Genomic DNA, 18,894 nt, shown 5'->3' with positions numbered 1-18,894 from the left:
ATTACCAGCGTGCCCAGAACTGTCTGCTCCAGTCCTCCACACTTCCTATCAAACTGGCATTTAAGGATTTGGAATGCAGAACACAAGGCTGCAGCCTAAAAATAATATCCCGAGATTTGATCCTGCACTTCTTATTCAGGCTCAATTAATCAAGGTTGCCTAACTCTTCAGAAGTACTTTTCATCAGCAGATTGAAAACACTTCCCACATGAAATGGGGATCAGCGTCTCCTTTTTACTGTGGGGAACCTGAAAATGAGATTTCACCTGGGAAGGAGCTCTGAGGCTAATTTAGGAGTACTGTCCAAAGGGATGAGGAGTCCATTATTCAAAGTTATCTTTCATATTAAGAAATAAGCTTTTCCTTTCAGACCACTAGAAAGACTAGAAAGTGATCTATCACAGGATTTATCCTGCTGTCTCTGAAAACCTCACACCAAGATAGCACATTCCAAAAGAGCCAGGCTGAATGAGAATATTTACTTGATCTCCATCTTCAGTTTTCATTGTGAACACCCCCCAGGACTAAGGAGAAACTCCCAAGAATTAAGAAATTAAATATTTTTGTCAGAAACCATCTGTAGTCTCTCTGAACAGATACAGCAATAACATCTAAAACTAAGACAACATTCATTTTTCAAATAATTGTAAGCTCTGAAAACATCTTGTTCTCCTTTGGAAACAACATCATTCAGACTGAAAAGCATGTTGGAAAAAAACCCCTCCAGATAATTTCAGGGTCTGTAGAACAAAACCCACCTCTCCACTAACAAGATTGATTCCCTTTGACATTCAAACTGAGAGGCCATTAAGAAAATTTGAGTTTCAGAAACACCACAGGTTTTTTTGACTAATTCAATTGCAGAGTCAATCATTCAACGATTAATTAAACACCAATTTTGAAAATCTCTTGACAAGAACAATAAGAGCCTAACCAGAAAAAAAACCCCTAAAACATTATTGATAGCAAGATATCAATATCCTTTTGAAAAAGATTCATTCTATAGCTTCCATACACCCTGTTAAATATATATAATTTACAATTTCCCATTTACAATAATAGCTGAAGGCAAACTGTTCCACATTTGCCATAAACCTTCCAATGTAGAATTGCATAAATGCAACATATACACCCCTAAGAACTTAAATGCACATTTATATATTCTTTTACAAAGGGAAATCAAAACCCCCTGTCAGGGCACAGAGAAACTCCAGGACAAATTCTTTAAAGCACAAACAACACAAAGGAGATTCTGACATTCAGTGCAATGATATTAAGAATAAAGAGAAATTAACACCAATCCATCAGAATTAGGATTAAAGAATTGTTACCTTCTCCAGTGCATGATATGTAGCCTTCAGTCAAATTTCCAATACCTGAAAAAAGAAAATCAAATGGAATGTTGGTTATGCTGATATTTTAAGACATAAATTAATTCTTGTTATTGTCAATTTGTTTTGCAGACAGAGAGGCTGTCTTGGATGACTTTTATTTGCTGTTTTCCAAGTGCCACGAGACAACAGCAGTAACCTGCTCAGATCCTTTCCCACTGCTTGATTCAGCCCCTCCCAATCCATGAGGTCTCTTTTCCACAACCCCAGGCCCTACCCTGGGGGTCAACCTTTCCACCAAATCTTCATTTTTCCACCTCTGACTTCACTAAAGGCTGAAACTCTTCCACTGATAACTCAGCTGACAACAAACCAACCTAAATCCCACAGAAAGAGGCTGAAGCAGAGCCATTTCCCATTAGATCACCCAAGCCACATGCTAATAAAATTTGAAAAAAATAAGAAAAACCAGGAAACTTATTCAGCACATGATTTAAACCTAAAGCTTCACAAGTTTGGTAGCTAGGTACAGGTCACACAGAGAACACATGGCAAATGGAGACGATGTGTGTGAAACTAGAATTCAGTGGGCACCAAAAATGCAGCAAAAACGATATAATATAATGAAATATGAGCTTTTTTTTTTTACACTATCAACACATCCCAGATAGGAGAGGCAGAAAAAGAAGCCTGACATTTTGCCTGAAGATAAGCACCCATTTCCTGGGCTGTAGCTTGAATTCCAATTCGATATGAGGAAGTCACAGCCAGAGGACAGCTCTGCTCCTGTAATGGGTTACTAGTGATGCCCCTGAGAATCAGATATTGAGAAGAAATTCCTCCATGTGAGGGTGGGGAGGGGCTGGGATGGAATTCCCAGAGCAGCTAGGGCTGCCCTGGATCCCTGGCAGCGCCCAAGGCCAGGCTGGACACTGGGGCTTGGAGCCCATGGTGTCCCTGCCACGGCAGGGGTGGCACTGGGTGGGATTTAAAATCCCTTCCAACCCAAACCTTTCTGGGACTCTATGGATTCCTGTACTGGGGAATTGCATCCCTGGCAGCCTAAAGGGATATTTTGCCTTCATTTATCATGGATGTACCACTCCCATCCATCAGCAGCTTTTAGCAAGGATGTAGCCTGATGTCTCTCAGCCTCAGAGCTCCACTCACAAACCAGCAGCTGGCACAGCTCTTTTCCACCTGGATTTGCTGGAAGAAAGAGCTCCCTCCCAGTTCAGGAGACCTGGAGGGGACCAGGTGGGATCCAGCACCAGCCCTGGGTCTGGGAAAGCTTTTCCACGAGGAGCAGGCTGGAGGCAGGCAGAGCCAGATGGAGCCCACCGAAGTGAGCACAGCGCCGGGGAGAGCGGGTAAATATTTGACATTCAGAGCTACGCTAATTAGACACGGAGAAGAAGCGAAAGGTTTTGTACCAATCAAAATATTACTCTATTTACTGTAACTGTTCAACTTATCACTTCACTCAGGCAAAGTTTGGGAGAACAACTTGCACAAGTTAAGCAATGCTCCACCACCAACGTCGCTGTGTATTTTTAGATGCTACAAAGCCCTGACTGCTGAAAACAAAGCAAAAAAACCTGCAAGTTTCGGCTCAGCCAAGCCTGGTCTGCTCAGTACAGTGAGATTTGGAGCCCACCAGGCTCCCAGACACCCCTGAACCCCGTGGGCATGCAGGGCCCGGAGCCAAGGCACAAGAGGTGTCTCACAGAACACCTGCCACACCAACCCCCAGAGCTGCACCTCACCACGCTTTGGGCTTTTGTTTTTCCATCCCTGTCATGCCTGTGTGCAGAGCCAGGCATGGGTGGCTTTTTTTGGAGCTTATGTGGGAGACTATGGATGAAATCTTGGTTTTTCTCTTCCCCCACACCCCCAGCAAGTGCAGTTACTACAAAGCTCATGAGTGCTTTCTCCTGCTGGAGCTGCTCACGTCGGGTGGGTTCTCACTGGAGCACAAACCTCATCTCCCATATGCCCACCCAGCACTTTGGATACTTCATTTTGGTTGAAAATCCTCTACATTCTGATTCTGTCTGCTTAGCAGCTCAAGCCAGCAGCACACGACCACTCAAATCCTTCAGAAATTGCCAACAACGGGAACACTCCTGTGGACAATTTCTTGAAACACTGCTTTGGCAGAGAGATGTTGACTCAAACCAGGGAGGAGGCACTTTCAGAATATTCCGTTTTCAGCACAGGATTCCATCCTGCAGGAATTGCAGATACTCCTGATAAAACCTGCAGATTTGGTGCTCAGGTGGTGACCTGGCAATGCTTGGTTGATGTTTGGGCTCCTCTCAGAGGGCTTTTCCCACCTTTAGTATTCTGTGATGGAGATGGTGATTAAATTAATTGTGAATTGTCCTCACCAGCAGCACTGAAGCTGAACTTCCAGGCTGGAAAACCTACAGTTTTTCAATTATATTACCCCCAAACATCAGTGCCCAAGCAATTTTGCTAAATAACAAAGAAACCTCCCCTAGCCTGGAGGGTTTGGCCAGGAATTCAAACCCACACCTTCATCCCAGGTAAAAAACAACCTGAAACAGGAACTGGGGGGCACAGACTGTGCTCCCTCCCTCAGCTGACACTACAGCAGACAGCACACTAAAATCTGAATTTAGCAGGTTCAGTATTTTCTGCATCCCTCGTCAACAGAAGGCTTTGAAAAAAACCTTCAGAACACGGGGAGGAAGTTGTCTCCAAAGGAAAAGGCAACAACACTCTTTTAGTGCAGCTCCCCAGTCACCACTGCAGTCGTTCTTGAAGCTGTAACTTCCAAAAAAACCTAAGAAGAAACTCAGTTTTGTGCAAGCCTCATTTCATGTAAAGGAACAGCACATCCTTCAAGAGGAGAAAAAAAACGACTTAAGGAGAGAAAATAAAAATAGAGAGGATTCATTTCACAGTAATACTGTGTATTTGCACAGAAAAATTCCACTTTTTTTTGTGGAGGCAGTTCTTTGGGAGCTGGCAAGAGGGAGCACGATGAGAGCCTGGAGAAATGCTGATCTCTCATCTGCTGCCAGCAGAAATCCATACATTACACGGAGTTTGTGTCAATATAAACTCCTGCAGAAGGGGCTGAAAGCAGCACTCCCAGAGAAACCTGAGGGGCATTTCCCACCTGGAAGTTTTTTAGCATCATTTGCAGATCCTGCCATTCCTAAAGCATCTTTCCCCAGAGCACCTGGGGCCCAGGCTGCAGGGAAGGAAGGGGTGATGGTGTTTCCCTGGGGAAGGGAGCCAAGCCTGGCCCAGGACTGGGACATTACTGAGCACCAGACTGGGATTCCTCACCCCAAAATCCCCCCTTGGTCACTGCAAGCACACAACAACTCTTTTGCTGATTGTTTTGATCTTTTTCCTGTCCCTGGCTCTGCTGTGGGTTTAGGTTTATGGAATCAGCCTTCTCTGGCACTGTTTTGCATCACGTGCCAACCCACAGACTTGTCCTATCTTCCAAATTCTGGTTTTAACCAAGATTAAATAAAACTATGATATTTTGCATCTCTGCTTCACTCCAGTCTCAAACTAGACAGTCCAGGAGCCCTCAGACTGTAGATTTATCTTTATCCCAACCCCCCTGTACACTGTAAAGACCTTTTCCTGCTCCTGTTATCTAACATGAACTTCCAAACCTTCCACACAATATTCCTCACTTAGGCTAAAGGAACACAAGAACCCTGTGGACTATGGGCTCATTAATAAATGTTAATAAATAATCAAGTGCACCTGAACCTGCTCTTGCTTATCTTCATTTCCAGCAGCCCTCAGGAGGAAATCTGCTCTGTTCCATCCCTCTTCCTGCTCCAAGAGGACATTCCCAGGACAAAATCCATGACCAGGCAGCTCTGCCCTAATCCTGCCTCTGCTGCTTCTCCAAACAAAGCCAGAGGATGTGAAATCTGAATTTTCACCACCCAGATCAGCATCACCCCCAGCCTCACCCCAGCCCTTCCTCCTGCTCACCAATTTCAGCACTGGATTGATTATGGGAGCTCAAAGGAGCAGACAGAGTTTTCTGGAGCTGAAATATAAATCCCATGTGCAGAAGCATTTCCTGTGCATTTAAACACTGTTTAGTGAGTCAGCCAAAATCATTCTGCAAGTGTCATCCATCTCCTGAAGGAAAAGCTCCAGCAGCCTAATCCCAGCACAGCTCTCCCAGGGACTGAGGGCTCTCACTTCCAAGCAAAATGCTCTCAGAATAGAGAGCTCATGTAATTTATTCCAACTAAAAAAAGTGCAAAAAAAAAAAATAAAATTCAAACTCTCATTTGGTCTCATCAAGTGGGGATGAGCGTTACAAATTTATATTGGATTTTCAGGCTTTACAATTCCATTTGTTGGCTGTCATTTGCTTCACAAATGAACAGAACACTGAGATTTCTCTGATAATCTCTCCAAATAATTGTGGTGCCTGTATTTATTATCAATATGCAGCCATGCAGGTCAAAGGGATTCACCAGCTGATTCCTCAACTGAACTTGTAAAGTTCATAATCCTTAAAATTGTCTCTGCTACTTAAAATGGGTTTTCCTGCTCCATCAAAAAAAACTTTTGCTGACTGTAAAGAAACTTTCACTGACTGCACAGAGCAGAAGCTCCTGTTTGAAGAATGTTCTCCCAAAGCTGTTTGCCCACAGGGATTCAGGTGGAGATCAGGAAAAAGCCCAGGAGAACTCCAGGAGCTGCACTCAGAAGGGATGATGTGTTCATCACCTTCCTACTTGAAATGCAAAGTAATGACACAAATTAAATTGGGTTTTCCTTGTCTGAGTGATGCCTCTGTCTCTCCAAACTGCTGATTAAGAGATCCTCCTCTCATTTGCATGGAGCCCATCAACTTCTCAGAGGTTACTGCAGCTGAACCTGCCAGGCTCTGGTGACACAAAGGGACAATTCTGACACAGCCACATTTTGGGCTTGTGGCTTTTCCCCACCCACATGAAACATCTTCATTTCATTTCTTTCTCCAAGCAGCAGAAGGGGATGGGTTGTACCAGCTCCTCTTAAGGAAACATTTCAGTCACCCTCACCATAAGCTGCAGGTTAATAATCTTAATTTTAATGAGGTGTCAGTGGAGCAGCTCTAAAGCTGTAAAAGACCCAACTTGGCTTGGGGAGCTGAGGCTGTGCGAGCTCCCCAAGTTCATGCTCTGTGACAATTCCACCACAGCTCAGAAAACTGATGGGATCTTCCAAAATTTCTGGATTTCTGCGTTTTCTACTGGGCCAAAGCCTGTCTCAGCTGACGGCACTGAGCAGGAGAGCCCAATGTCACAGCCTGGCATGAGAGCTTCAGCACAACTCTGCCAGGGCACCACCAGCTCCCCTTCATTCCTCATTCCCATCACTCCATTATATTAAATGTTTTCTTCCTGGAATTGCAGTGCAGGAAGCAAAAATTGGGAGTGATCAGAAATCTCTCTAATCACCTGCAACCAATTACAAAGCACCAAACAGCAAAGGTCACTGATAAAAAACCCAATCAGGCACTGAGTAATGAATGTCTACACAACACACCATAATTAGCAGCCCTGAGAGTTCATTTCCCAGCTTTGACCATTGTTTTTTTATCTGAGGTGACAATTCAGTGCTTATTTGCCAAGCTAAGGTGTGCACTCACAGCCCCCTGATTGCTGCAAACGAAGGCCTTAAATATTTACTGCTAATCAGACATTCCAACTTTCAGCAGAATTATCAGCCAGCACTCAGCAGTGAGGTTTTTATGACCTTCTGTGGTGAGGAATCATCTTGTGCAGCGAGATGAAATGGAAGCACGCCCACAGCCTCTCCTCGCTGGAGCTGCAGCTCCATCACCATTAAATTGTTTGTTTTGCTCCTTCTTAATTTGTTCCTTGTCCTTGCAAACCCGAAGACATTTCAGATCGCCCACACCCTCCCTCAGCACCATGTTCTCCAGAAAAACAAGGTCTACTGCCTTCCAAGCTGCTTTCTTTGAAGAATTGCTAAGGAGTTGCACAAGTAGGTCAGGCAGTGCAGAGACAGGGAGGCTGCAGAGGGGTTTGGAGCTTCATGTGGCCACATCAGCCACAAAAACGACACTTCCAGGTGCTCACCCCCGTTCTTTCATGTGGAAAAAGCAACAGGATGAGTAAGAGATGCAAGTTTACGTTGGTCTGTTCCACCAGCACGGATCAAAGCTGGATGAGCAGGGTTGTGACAATGAAAACACCAAAAAGTGAAAATCAAAGCTTGAAATGCTGGAGAGAAAGTCCCAAAGATTTGCAGGTTCTCAGCATAACCTGGGGGGTGTTTGGGGTGGGAGGCAGAGGGCCAGTGAGCCTGCTCACCTCAACAGTGCCTCAACACAAGCAGCATTTTCCTTTTTGAGTTCTTTTTTTTTAACCCATCATCTCAGGGAACAAAGGGGTGGAGCTGAAGTTTCACTGTTGTATTCCTATTTATTAATGCATTCCTATTTATTAATGCATTCCTATTTATTAATGCATTCCTATTTATTAATGCCCTGAAAACCAGCAGAGCCACAGGAACTCTGCTCCTGCTCTTGGGGTCCCACCAAGAGCCATGGATACAGCCAGGAGAAGAAATGTCCCCCTGGAAAGGCAGTGGAGAGCCAAGAAAAACTCTACTCCAACTTGAGTAAAAGCTCTTATTTTAAAAAATTCTGAATTGCAACTAAACAGAACTGTTGCATTATCAATTTTTAAGATAATTATTTAGCAAGTCCTGGATGCCACTAAGGAAACCTGGAAAATAAAATAAACCCACTCTGGTATTAAGAGCCAGCTGGAAAAGGTGATAAAATCCAGAATTTTGAGAGCAGGAAAATCATACATGAACTACCAAAAATATCAATATTTTTCCCTTATTCAGCTGCTTGTAACAGTGAGCACAAAGGAAAGCAAGTAAGAGTAATAAAATTGACGTAGCATCAGCAAAAGCCTCCCAAAAACCTTCCCCAAAGCAGGAGAATGTCAATAGTGACTGGAGTGCAATAAACCTCCCTTCCTTGCAAAAAGCATCCAGGATTCCTTGGGCACAGCAATTCCATCACTAATCAGCAATCCATGCTAGGAAATTGTGTCTCAGTCAAACATTTCTTCCAGGGGATTCATAAAACACCCAAAAATATTGAAAATCTGGCAATAAAATACAACCTTTTCTAAGGTAAGTTCCTTCTGAATTATGGCTTATAAATGAAGTCATTGATACATCCAAAAATCTCATTATTTAGGAGCAACAGACAGCAACTAATGGTGAGTTCAAGCCCTACAAGGAGAAACAAACCAAGAAAATAAAGTTCTTTTCCTCTGTTCTTTCCACCAGCCTATCTGAAATAAACCATAAAGGTGGAAGATGAGACCAGTGTGACAAGTGTAAGCAACACATCAAGACAAAAAAAATCAATTTATTTAGTTTAGCACCATCTATTTAACACACAAATCACATAATTTTACCAAAAAACAAGACAAATCCTGAACAATGAGTCTAAAATACTTTCAACACACTCACTAAAGCCAAGAGATTTTTAGCGAAGGCCATGTGTATTTATCACCCATGACCAGCATACTCTAAATACTAAGTGTAAATTAATATTAACAGTATTAAATATTATAAACTGTAAATTCAGGGAGCTAAAGTCAGAATTACTCCCTTCAGATTTCTCCTAAGTTAATTCTTATTGTCCTCCTGAATTTCCACAGGATCACTGAGATACCACGAGGATTTTTTTGTCCTGCAGGAAATTCCCTCCCTTCAATTCCCACTCCTGAACCAACACTCCTCAAAAAAAACCCAAAAAAACAGGGAGTATTTTCTCTCTATCTCAGAGTCAGTAGGTTAGGAGTGGAGGAAGGAAAAAACAAAACAAAAAAACCAACCAAACAAACAAACAAAAAAAACCCCCAAAAAACCAGGGAGTATTTTCTCTATATCTCAGAGTCAGTAGGTTATGAGTGGGGGAAAGAAAAAAAACAATCAAGAAAAATCTGGGTTGGAATGTAATCTGTCCACACTGAGAGGCACAGCAAGGATATCAGCCTGCACCCCAGTGATGCTGAGCCCTTTCCAGACCCAGCCCTGACATCTGTCAAAACAGACCAGGTCTCAAGCAGTCATTTACATGGGGAGCTTTTCCCCCCTCCTCTCCCTCCAGGAGTTCAATTATTGCAGCAGCATCATGAGTAAGCAGGATTATTTTCAGGGAAAATTACAGAAAAAGAAAGGGAAATATAATAACCACAGGATTTGCCAAAAATCCCTTCCTTTTTTTTTTTTGTTTAATATATGTATAAATTACTCTTTTTCCCCCTTCATTGTGTTCCACACCTGCAGAGGGATCAGGTCAACAATTTCCCCTTGGGTTTGGCCATGGGGCCAGAGATAATCTGGGTTCTGAAGGGGTGTTTGCACCCTCTGGGGCCGCAGCAGCACCTCCCCTGGGCCAAAGCTGCTGCAGAGGGATCAGGCTGGGACATTGCTGGGCTTCTCCAGGGCCAGGAGTTGGACTTGAGGATCCTCACCACCCTCAGGATTTCCACAGTTCTCAGGTTGTTTTAGTACCAACACCATTTAAAGCGATTTTTGAAGCCCAGGATTTTGGGTTTTTAGCTGCTCTCAGCTCTGTTCTGCTCCCAGTGCCTGGCACTCCTGCCTTGATCCTTTGGTACCCAGCGCTGAAACTCAACAATTTCAGCAGGAAGAACACAAAAAGGGTGCCAGACTCTGCCCAGGCTCTCAGCAGCTTCGTTTTCTGGGGTGATGCTCTCTGCAGCTTCCCTGAGATCACAGGGAAGGAGCAGGGATGGGAATCACACACAGACCTGTTTGAGGATCACAAAAAACCCCTCAAGAGCAGCCAAAATCCTGCTCATGAAGGTTCAGGATGCGAACTTGGCAACTGAGATGCAAAAATGAGGATAAAAGGCTCAGGCAAGGCCGTTGTGTGGGCAGCAGCTCCTCCAGGAGAAACCTGAGCACAGGACACACAACGGGCTGGGCTGGGAGGGACCTTCAGGATCAGCTCATTCCATTCCCCGCCTCGGATCAGGGCTCCCAGAGTCCCATCCTGATCCCACTGATATCCAGGGGATCCAAGCTGGCTGTAGAAATCCCCTTACAGAGCTGGCAATACATCAGGGATCTCAAAATAAAGGAAACCAGTAAAAAAAAAAAATCAAAATTAAAACAACCAAACTTCAACGCTATTTCTGTTTTAGCACAAAGCTGCAATGCATTTCTTACTAAGAAAGAGGAATTTTGCTGTTCAAGGGATCTACAGAAAGTATAACCTTATCCAAGAATGCATTTAAGCAAATAAGTTGTTTCATAAAGGAATGAGGGCTCTGTGAGATGGTATAAATCTATTTTTTACATTTCACGAGTATAAATATATTGTGTGTATCTTTATAAATATCCCACATGAAACAAGCTGAGACATTTGGCTCCATCAAGACAAACACTCAGACACTGGAAACTTTCAAAAATTGAAGTGGTTTTTCCCCCATTTGTGCCTTTTATCTTTTAAATAATATATTTAATTAAAGCCTGGGGTCAATTAAAACTTAGAGGTAAAGCAGAAAGTCATCCAAAGTTTTGTTACATCTAAATAAATTAGACAGGCTTTAAGTCTCTATTACTGTAACCAAGCTGGCTAAAAAGTGTTCAAGAGAAAAAAAAAATATCAGGGGAGCTCAAATATTTCTATAAATGTCTTAAGGAGAATGAAGATTGATAAAAGTTTGATGAACAAACTCCAAATTTTCCCCTGCAAAGTATTTACACATCCGTGTAAAAGCACTGGTAACTCAAATTTGATCACATCTGCACCAAGTTAAGGATGTTGCTCAATGCCCAAAGTCAGAGCAGCTCATGATTTAGGTTGGGCCATCTCCAAGTAGGAGGTGAGGGAGTTCTTTGGGGAAAAGCTCCTGGCTCATCATCCCCAGAGCTCTGAGCAATGGATCCAGTCACAGGGAAATGTCCCTAGTGTCTAATAGAAGTTGCTATTTAATAAAGATAAGCTGCTCCTTTTATTTTCCAGTGTTTTCATGGGTTTAATAAAATGCAGAGAAACATAAAAATATAAATACATGGAATAGAATGGAAGGAATTAACCAGTAAATGCCACAGAAGGGAGATACAGGAACAACACACAAAGCAAAAGTTCCAGTGAAAAACACTAAAACTGCATGGCATAACATAAATCTTTATGTACAGCTTCTACAGCCCAGCAATGGAAAACACCTCATTGTGCTTCTCTAGTTTGATCAGGAGTTCACTAAAATATCCTCCAAGGTTCTGACCAGCTTTAAAACTCAGCTGACCACCATGGGCTGCTCATGGTTTGCAAATAAATCCTAAAGCAGTTCCCACTTAGCCAGAGCCAGCTCCAAGATGGTCCTCAATACAAAATAAACCTTATTATTTCCATCCACGAGAAAATCAGCAGATATTAGAGACACCTTTCTGGGGGCAGCAGCACACAAAGATGTCCCACAGGACTCTAACTTTCAAGAAACCAAAGTATTTTCTACATAATAACATCAGTTTTACCAAGAGAGATAAAGCATGGGAGGTATCAGGGCAAGGAAAATAAAGTTCTGTGAAACAGAGCTCACCAGAGGCACCATAAACACAGAGCCTGACCCTCTGAACAATTACCCAGCCCCAATCCTCAGAAAGATGCTCTCTTCAAGCAAAACCCTCACTCCACCACCCTCTTCAACTCCCTAAAGCCCCCCAGCACCCCCTGAGAGCTCCCCCTGACTCACCAAGGCTGGGGCAGGTTCTGGAACTCTTTCTGTACTATCCCAGGGCTCAGCCCAGCAGAGCTTGGGGGTCTCCCCCAGCACCCTCTATAAGGAGCTCCTGCAGCCCCAGCTCCTCCCCTGCCCCAGGTGGGTGCCAGCCCCCCCATTAACACCCCGCAGCAGCTGGCTGGGAATGCTGGGACAGGGAAAAGCTCCATGAGGAAGAAAATTAATGGAAATATGGTTTTGATTCCCACTGGTGGCTCAGGTGGGACAGGAGAGCTCGCAGAGCTGCTCCCTCAGCTCCAAGGAGATGCTCCCATGGCATCGGTTCCTGGCAGTGCCGTGCCTGGGGGCACACAGTGCAGGAACGAGCAGTGAAAATCTCCTGTTGGATCAGAGAGGAAATCCTCTTAAACTCGGGGGTCTCAGCTGAAGCAAAGCAAAGTCCCTCCTAACCCAGACCCCAGCCCAACAGGAGACAGGGACTATCCCATGAGAGCTCCTTGGTGTCACTCAGAATCCCAAATATCCTCCAGGTCTTCCCATTAGAGAGCCCCAAATGCCAATGAAGAGGCCTTGAGCAAGCAGGAGCGTGGGGCATCTCCCTTCTCTGATGTCTTTTTTCTGGGGCTACTTAAAACAGAGGCCAGACAGAATTAAGGGAATAAAAAGCAGTTTATTTATTGAATAATAAATATATAAATAATATTGAATTCTTGAATAATATACATATAAATAATATTGAATTATTGAATAACATATATATAAAATTGAATAATAAATATAACAAATATCAGGTACATTTAGGGCAGACAAAGCCCCCTGATAGGTCATGGGGTTTTCACACTTTGATAAGTTTGGTCCATTTGCATATTGGGGTGAATCTGCCAATTCCAGCTTCAGCTAATGAAGTCACTGACCCCAAGTTTGCTCCCCCAACTCACTTTTGTTCCCATCTCAGGGCCTGAGGCAGTGAGGTGTCCTTGACTGCCAGGTCTGGAGAGGAATTGTTGTGTCTGCCCAAACTGGGGAAGCAGCAGCTCCCACTGTGTGTGGAGTTCAGAGTTACACACTAAAGAGCTGCAGGAGTACAAATAGATGGAAAATAGAAAAGCTGAAATCCTGGGGCATCATCTCCATCCCAGCCCTTCCCAGCGAGGACAGAACCCCTGAGCTGGAAACCAGAGCTCCTTTGCAATGCCAGCACAGAAAACACCAGATTTCTTTACCAGGACAAGCAGCTGTGAAGTGGAGCCTAAGAGGGTGATGGAGAGCTGAGGATGGCAGCAAGGGGAATAAAACCATCATCACTAGCACTGGACATGAAAGCCCCCATTGCCCTTGATGGCATTCATAAAGCACACCCCGAGCAGGAATTACTCTAATGGGGTCATATTTTGAGCTACACGGGGAGCGTTCATCCATGCCAGGCACGGAGGTCACCAGCTCACTGGGATTTATCCTCCACACACCCAGCCCTGCGACAAATCCCCTTTGTAAAGAAGGGTATGACTGGGAGGCAATGTTTTAAAACGGAAAAGGAAAGTTAAGCAAACCCAGCCCAAGCAGTCCCAGACAACAATTTTGGCCAGACAAAATGTGCTTGTTCGACACATCCAAAAGGATGAAAAGTCAAAAGATTTGCTCTCAAAAGACTGCAATTATTTTAACTGCACATAAATGCACCCCTTTCTTGGCTATAAATAACCCTCCACAATTACGTGCTAATTACTCAATCAAATCGCAGCGTAAATACAGCGCAAAGATAATCAGATAGTTCTTTGTACAATGTAAATTAATTGATAACGGGATAGGTTTACAGTTGCAAATTAGAGCGATTACACTTGGACTACTCTATTGGCAGGAGTTAATCCCTGAGTTTCCCTCCATCACTGGGTAAAGTGATGTGTTACAGGTGGCACTGGGTGACTGTGGCATTCACATTCCCTGAACATGATTTCTCCACACACGGCTTTTGTCCTGGGAACCTGAGAGGCCTCAGAGAAAAAGGAAAACAATTCTTATCTCATTTGCTTCTCCTGTGTTGTGCTCATGTGGAATGTGTTTGGAGATTGTTTATCTAGAGGTGATTGTTTCATTGGGTTCATGTGAGTTGTTTTCACTCATTGGCCATTCGGGTCAAACTGTGGAACGAGCCATGAGTTTTCATTATTATCTTTTTAGCATTCAGTAAGTATCTTTTTGGTATTTTTTAGTATAGTATAGTATTCTTTAATATAATATAGTATCATAAAGTAATAAATTAGCCTTCTGAGAACATGGACTCAGATGCATCATTCTCTCCCCTGGTCGGGATTGCCTGCATGTACAATAGGTGACAGAGGCGGGCAGGAGGTGACAGTGCTCTGAGTCAGCATCACTTTGCTGTGATTCCTGACATAATTATCCTCTAATTCCCATCCTGGAGTGCTTTCCCCGCTGCTGGCAATAGGATCCAGAGTTGTGATTAGCTCTGGAGAGGGGAATTTCCACACCCTCCTGTGCACTGGCGCTCCCGGTTCCCGCTCCTGGAGCTCCGTCTGCCGCCCCATTTTCCAGCACTCGTGAGGTGTATAAACTCAGCTATAAACACAAATTTTCTGCAATTTTTGCCTCCCAAATCCCAGGATTTTTTCATTATTTCGCCAACACGCAGAAGGCAAATCTACCATCTATTCATAACATAACAGCAGTGGGTGGCTCGGCTGATTGCTGGGATGTGTTTGTCCTTTCCTTAGAGGTTGTGCGTGCCTGGGGGGGTTGTGTTATCCCAGAGCTCATCCCTGGCTGCTGCTGGAATAAAAGGATGTCTGCAGTGGCTGGTTGCTGATTTTCTATTGACTCCTCTTGGAGGCTGAAGGTGTTTCTCATTACTTTCTGATAATACAGCGAGGACAGCAATTTAGCAGCGCTGACCTTGTAATGATGTTTATTTCTTCTCGCATTGAGGATGGGTTTTATCACTCATTCTGGGGCTCTTGGGCTGATTTGGGATGATGACGTGGAGCAGTTCCTAGGCTCGGCTTTGTGGTCACTAATCGTGACTCAAGGCTTGGTTTTAGCACTTGGTTTTAGCCCTGCTGTCACCACTGATTATTTTCAGGGAAAATTAGAGAAAAAGAATGGGAAATATAATAAGCATAGGACTTGCCAAAATCCCTTCCTTTTTTTTTTTGTTTTTGTTTAATATATGTATAAATTACTATTTTTTCGGCTTAAATGCACCTGAACCTAAAAGCCAAAACTCCAGCAGATGAATTAACACGTAATTAACACCAAATTAGGCAGTTATGTGGCAGTACAATGCAGGAAGAGAGCAGCAACCTGTTCTTTCATAAAATCCCTCAGAATATCATGGCCAACCTCAACCATTTATAACATAAATCTGCAAGACTTGAGGGATTTTTTTTTTATTTTTTTTTTCTTTCTGCTTTATGACTTTTTTTTTTATTCTATAATTAAACTTTTCAAACTTTATCCTGAAAATGGCAAGAATAAGTGGAAGGAGGAAGGACACCATGCTGTGGCTACAGAAATAATGAATTCCTCCTAGGGTTGTAAAGACATGTACTGATTAAAACTACAACTGCACCATGCAAAAAGAGGCAAATTTGGTAGCCTAAATGGCTAATTTTTTATTATTTCCTTGATAAAGGTATAAATGGTGCCAGAAGGGTTATTAGAAACTGAGGTCTTAATTGTTTCTGAGGTTTTTACACCCCACAATGACACACGAATGCTTCACAGATGTTTAACACAAATAGATCCAATGGAAAGTGCTCAAAGACTGGACAACCTTGAGGAATCTCTCTCTCAAGCAGCCCTGAATGCATCCCTACATGAGATCTTGAGGATTTTCAGAGTGTTCAGAGAGTGAATTTCAAGCAGATTGGTAATTTTATGAGTATTTTTTCCCTGCTGGGAGCCACAATGATGCAGGATTATCGTGGGCTCACATAACATGCCATTTTGGCAGGAGCAAAGTTGTTATTTCAAACTTATAACTGTATTACTCTTTTTTTTTTCCCCAGTAATTTATAAATCCAAAGCAACGCTCCAATAGCTTTAAAAATCATTTCTGGCATGTGAATGTTTTTCCCTTTTTTTTTTTTTCCCAGTAATTTATAAATCCAAACCAACGCTGCAATAGCTTTAAAAATCTTTTCTGGCATGTGAATGTTTTTCCCTGTGTATTTATGTCATTTATGTGGCATTTATGTGTTTTTCCCTGTGTATTCCCTGTGCTTTACCACCACACTCCTCCCAGCCAACGCCTGGGGGATCTTCACAGAATATCCTGAGCTGGAAGGGTCATGAAAGATGCACAGCTCAGGCTGGGTCATGATGCTGAAGAGAACTGAACTGAGATTAAATTCAGAGTCTAAACTAACCCAGGCCTAACCCAGCAGAGAGAGAGGGGTCACAGACACGGCAGTGAGAGTCCCCAGCCCATGGTCATCACCACAGGGAAGGAGGGAGTTGAGGAACCCCCCAGTGAGCAGCACATCAGCTCACCTGGAGCTTGAGTTTTGATCCATGTGGGAAGAGAAGGATCACAAGAAAAGGTTTTATTTCCTTGAGCTGCACACTAGAGCAGCACAGAATCTGAAAAAGAAAAGCTGAAACCTGAGGAATAAGAGGGATCAGCTGGAAGATGAGGGCCAGGGCTTGGAGCACCCTGGGACAGTGGAAGGTGTCCTTGGCCATGGCAGGGGTGGCACTGGAAGGACTTTAAGTTCTCTTCCAACCCAGAGACTGCAGACCTACAGTGCTGTCCTTGTGCAGTTTGTTAAATCCAGGGAGGAACCCGAGTGCAGAAGACAGGGCCGCTCAACTGGAAATCTCCATTAATATTACATATTTTTGCTTACAAAATACAACACGATCGTGTCTGAGACCTGCAGGTCACGCAGCTAGCTGGGCTGTGTCACCTGGGGGTTAACCACGTGTGATTAGCCATGGCTCGTTAGGAGCATGACTGCACTAATTGATGGAAAGCTCCCGCTGCACGCAGGTGACATTATTATGGTTGGGATTAAGCAAAGGTCCCTGCAGAGCAGCGACAGCAGCACTTCAGGAGCTCTCAGATCTCCCACAGCCCTTCCCCAGCACACTGAGGTGTTCCACAGAGCAGCCACCGCCCTGCACCCCCTGCCAGGTGACAGAGGGGACCCTGCCACCCATCCCGGGGACATGGCACGGTGATAGGGGAGAGCTGAGTGCTGGCAGTGACCAGGAATGCTGGCACAGCAGGGCAACACCCCTCTGGGACAGGGGACAGGAGCTCTGGGACAGGGGACAGGGGTTCTGGGATAGGGGACAGGAGCTCTGGGACAGGGGACAGGAGCTCTGGGATAGAGGACACAAGCTCTGGGACAGGGAGCAGGAGTTCTGGGACAGGGGGCAGGAGCTCTGGGATAAAGGACAGGAGTTCTGGGACAGGAGCTCTGGGATAGGGGACACAAGCTCTGGCACAGGAGCTCTGGGATAGGGAACAGGAGCTCTGGGACAGGGGACACCAGCTCTGGGACAGGGGACAGGAACTCTGGGATAAAGGACAGGAGTTCTGGGACAGGAGCTCTGGGACATGGGATACCAGCTCTGGGACAGCTCTGGGACAGGGGACAGGAGTTCTGGGACAGGGAACATGACCTCTGGGACAGGGGACATGATCTCTGGGACAGGGGACATGATCTCTGGGACGGGGAGCACACTGGCTCCCTGTTCATTTGGGACACCCTGATGTCACACAGGGGACTGAGCTGCAGGTCCACGTGTCCCTGTGCTGGCAGTGGCACAAGGACAAGGGACACAGGGAGCATCCAAACAGCTCCTTCCAGCAAGGCCAGCTGGGAACCAGGTGCTGATTTTCAGTTTGCAAATTATGAGCGTGAGAATATAAAGGCTCCCTTACAAAAGGGAGAGAGAGAGAGAAACAGAGCACATCTTCCTCATTCTTCAGCTCTATTATACCTCTCTGTAGGAGGTGAAAACTGGCAATTACTCTGGGAGATGCACAGGTAGGAAGATAGAACATAAATCAAAATAAAAAGAATCTGAATGCATTCTCCAGTTATTCAATTGATATTTATTCAGCCAGGTTGCTTGGGAAGGCCTGGAACAGCACATTAGGAGAAGTTTCTGGGATCTGCCTGGCGTTACTTGGCAATCAGAAGAAAAGGAGATGAAGAGAAGCGATGATCCTACAGGCAGCACACAATCCAAACAAAGGCATTTGGAGAGGGAAAGGTTGGCACAGGTCATGTCGACACAAATAATATTTCTACGAGGTGTAAGTGGTTCGTAATAAACCCACGGATGAATTTTGGAGCACTTAAAGCAGTTTTATCCCTGCACTCCACAGGGATTTCATAGGAACAGAAGACAGCATTCATGTGAGGAACACATCATTTTAAAGACTATTCTTGCTTCAGAACCCTCAGACTTTTGGGTGTCTGAAGGTCAGAATTCAGATGAACTCGCTGGAATTCATATTCATCAGGAAGAAACAAAGTCCTGGGAAGCCCATTAAAAAAATATAATGTGCTTTTTTCCTCAGGATTCACTGTGAAACTGGGTGTCATGTATCTGGCTTAATGCTCTAATGGTAGGACGGGAACACTGGGGAGGATTTACAGGAAATATCTGCTCCTTATCTGATCAGAGAAGGAAACCAAAGTCTCGCAGCCTGACACTCCAAGGTGGCTTTGCTGTCAACTTAAACCTCCAAAATTAACTATTTATCATTGGATTAAAACACAGCTGAGATCAGTCACATTGTCCAAGCTCAAATACTC

At 44.3% G+C, this 18,894-nt stretch overlaps 1 protein-coding gene across 3 annotated transcripts in view; it reads right to left on the bottom strand.

The window, feature by feature from the left end:
- The window catches only part of CNTN4 (contactin 4), a 245,715-nt gene extending 233,550 nt beyond the window's left edge, over positions 1-12,165 (bottom strand). For 2 of the 3 annotated variants that reach the window (XM_039695311.1, XM_039695314.1), the window contains exon 1: positions 1,332-1,379. The gene's annotated coding sequence lies outside the window, so the exon portion shown is untranslated. Of the gene's footprint in view, positions 1-1,331; positions 1,380-12,115 lie in introns of those variants that run through there. The other variant, XM_039695312.1, reaches the window with a different exon arrangement.
- Between the last annotated feature and the right edge of the window lie 6,729 nt (positions 12,166-18,894).

The sequence above is a fragment of the Passer montanus genome, unplaced genomic scaffold, assembly GCF_014805655.1.
Source record: "Passer montanus isolate IOZ18808 unplaced genomic scaffold, ASM1480565v1 scaffold9, whole genome shotgun sequence".
Taxonomy (NCBI): domain Eukaryota; kingdom Metazoa; phylum Chordata; class Aves; order Passeriformes; family Passeridae; genus Passer; species Passer montanus.
Note: the sequence above shows the minus strand (reverse complement) of the source record. Positions and strands in the feature narration are given on the sequence as shown.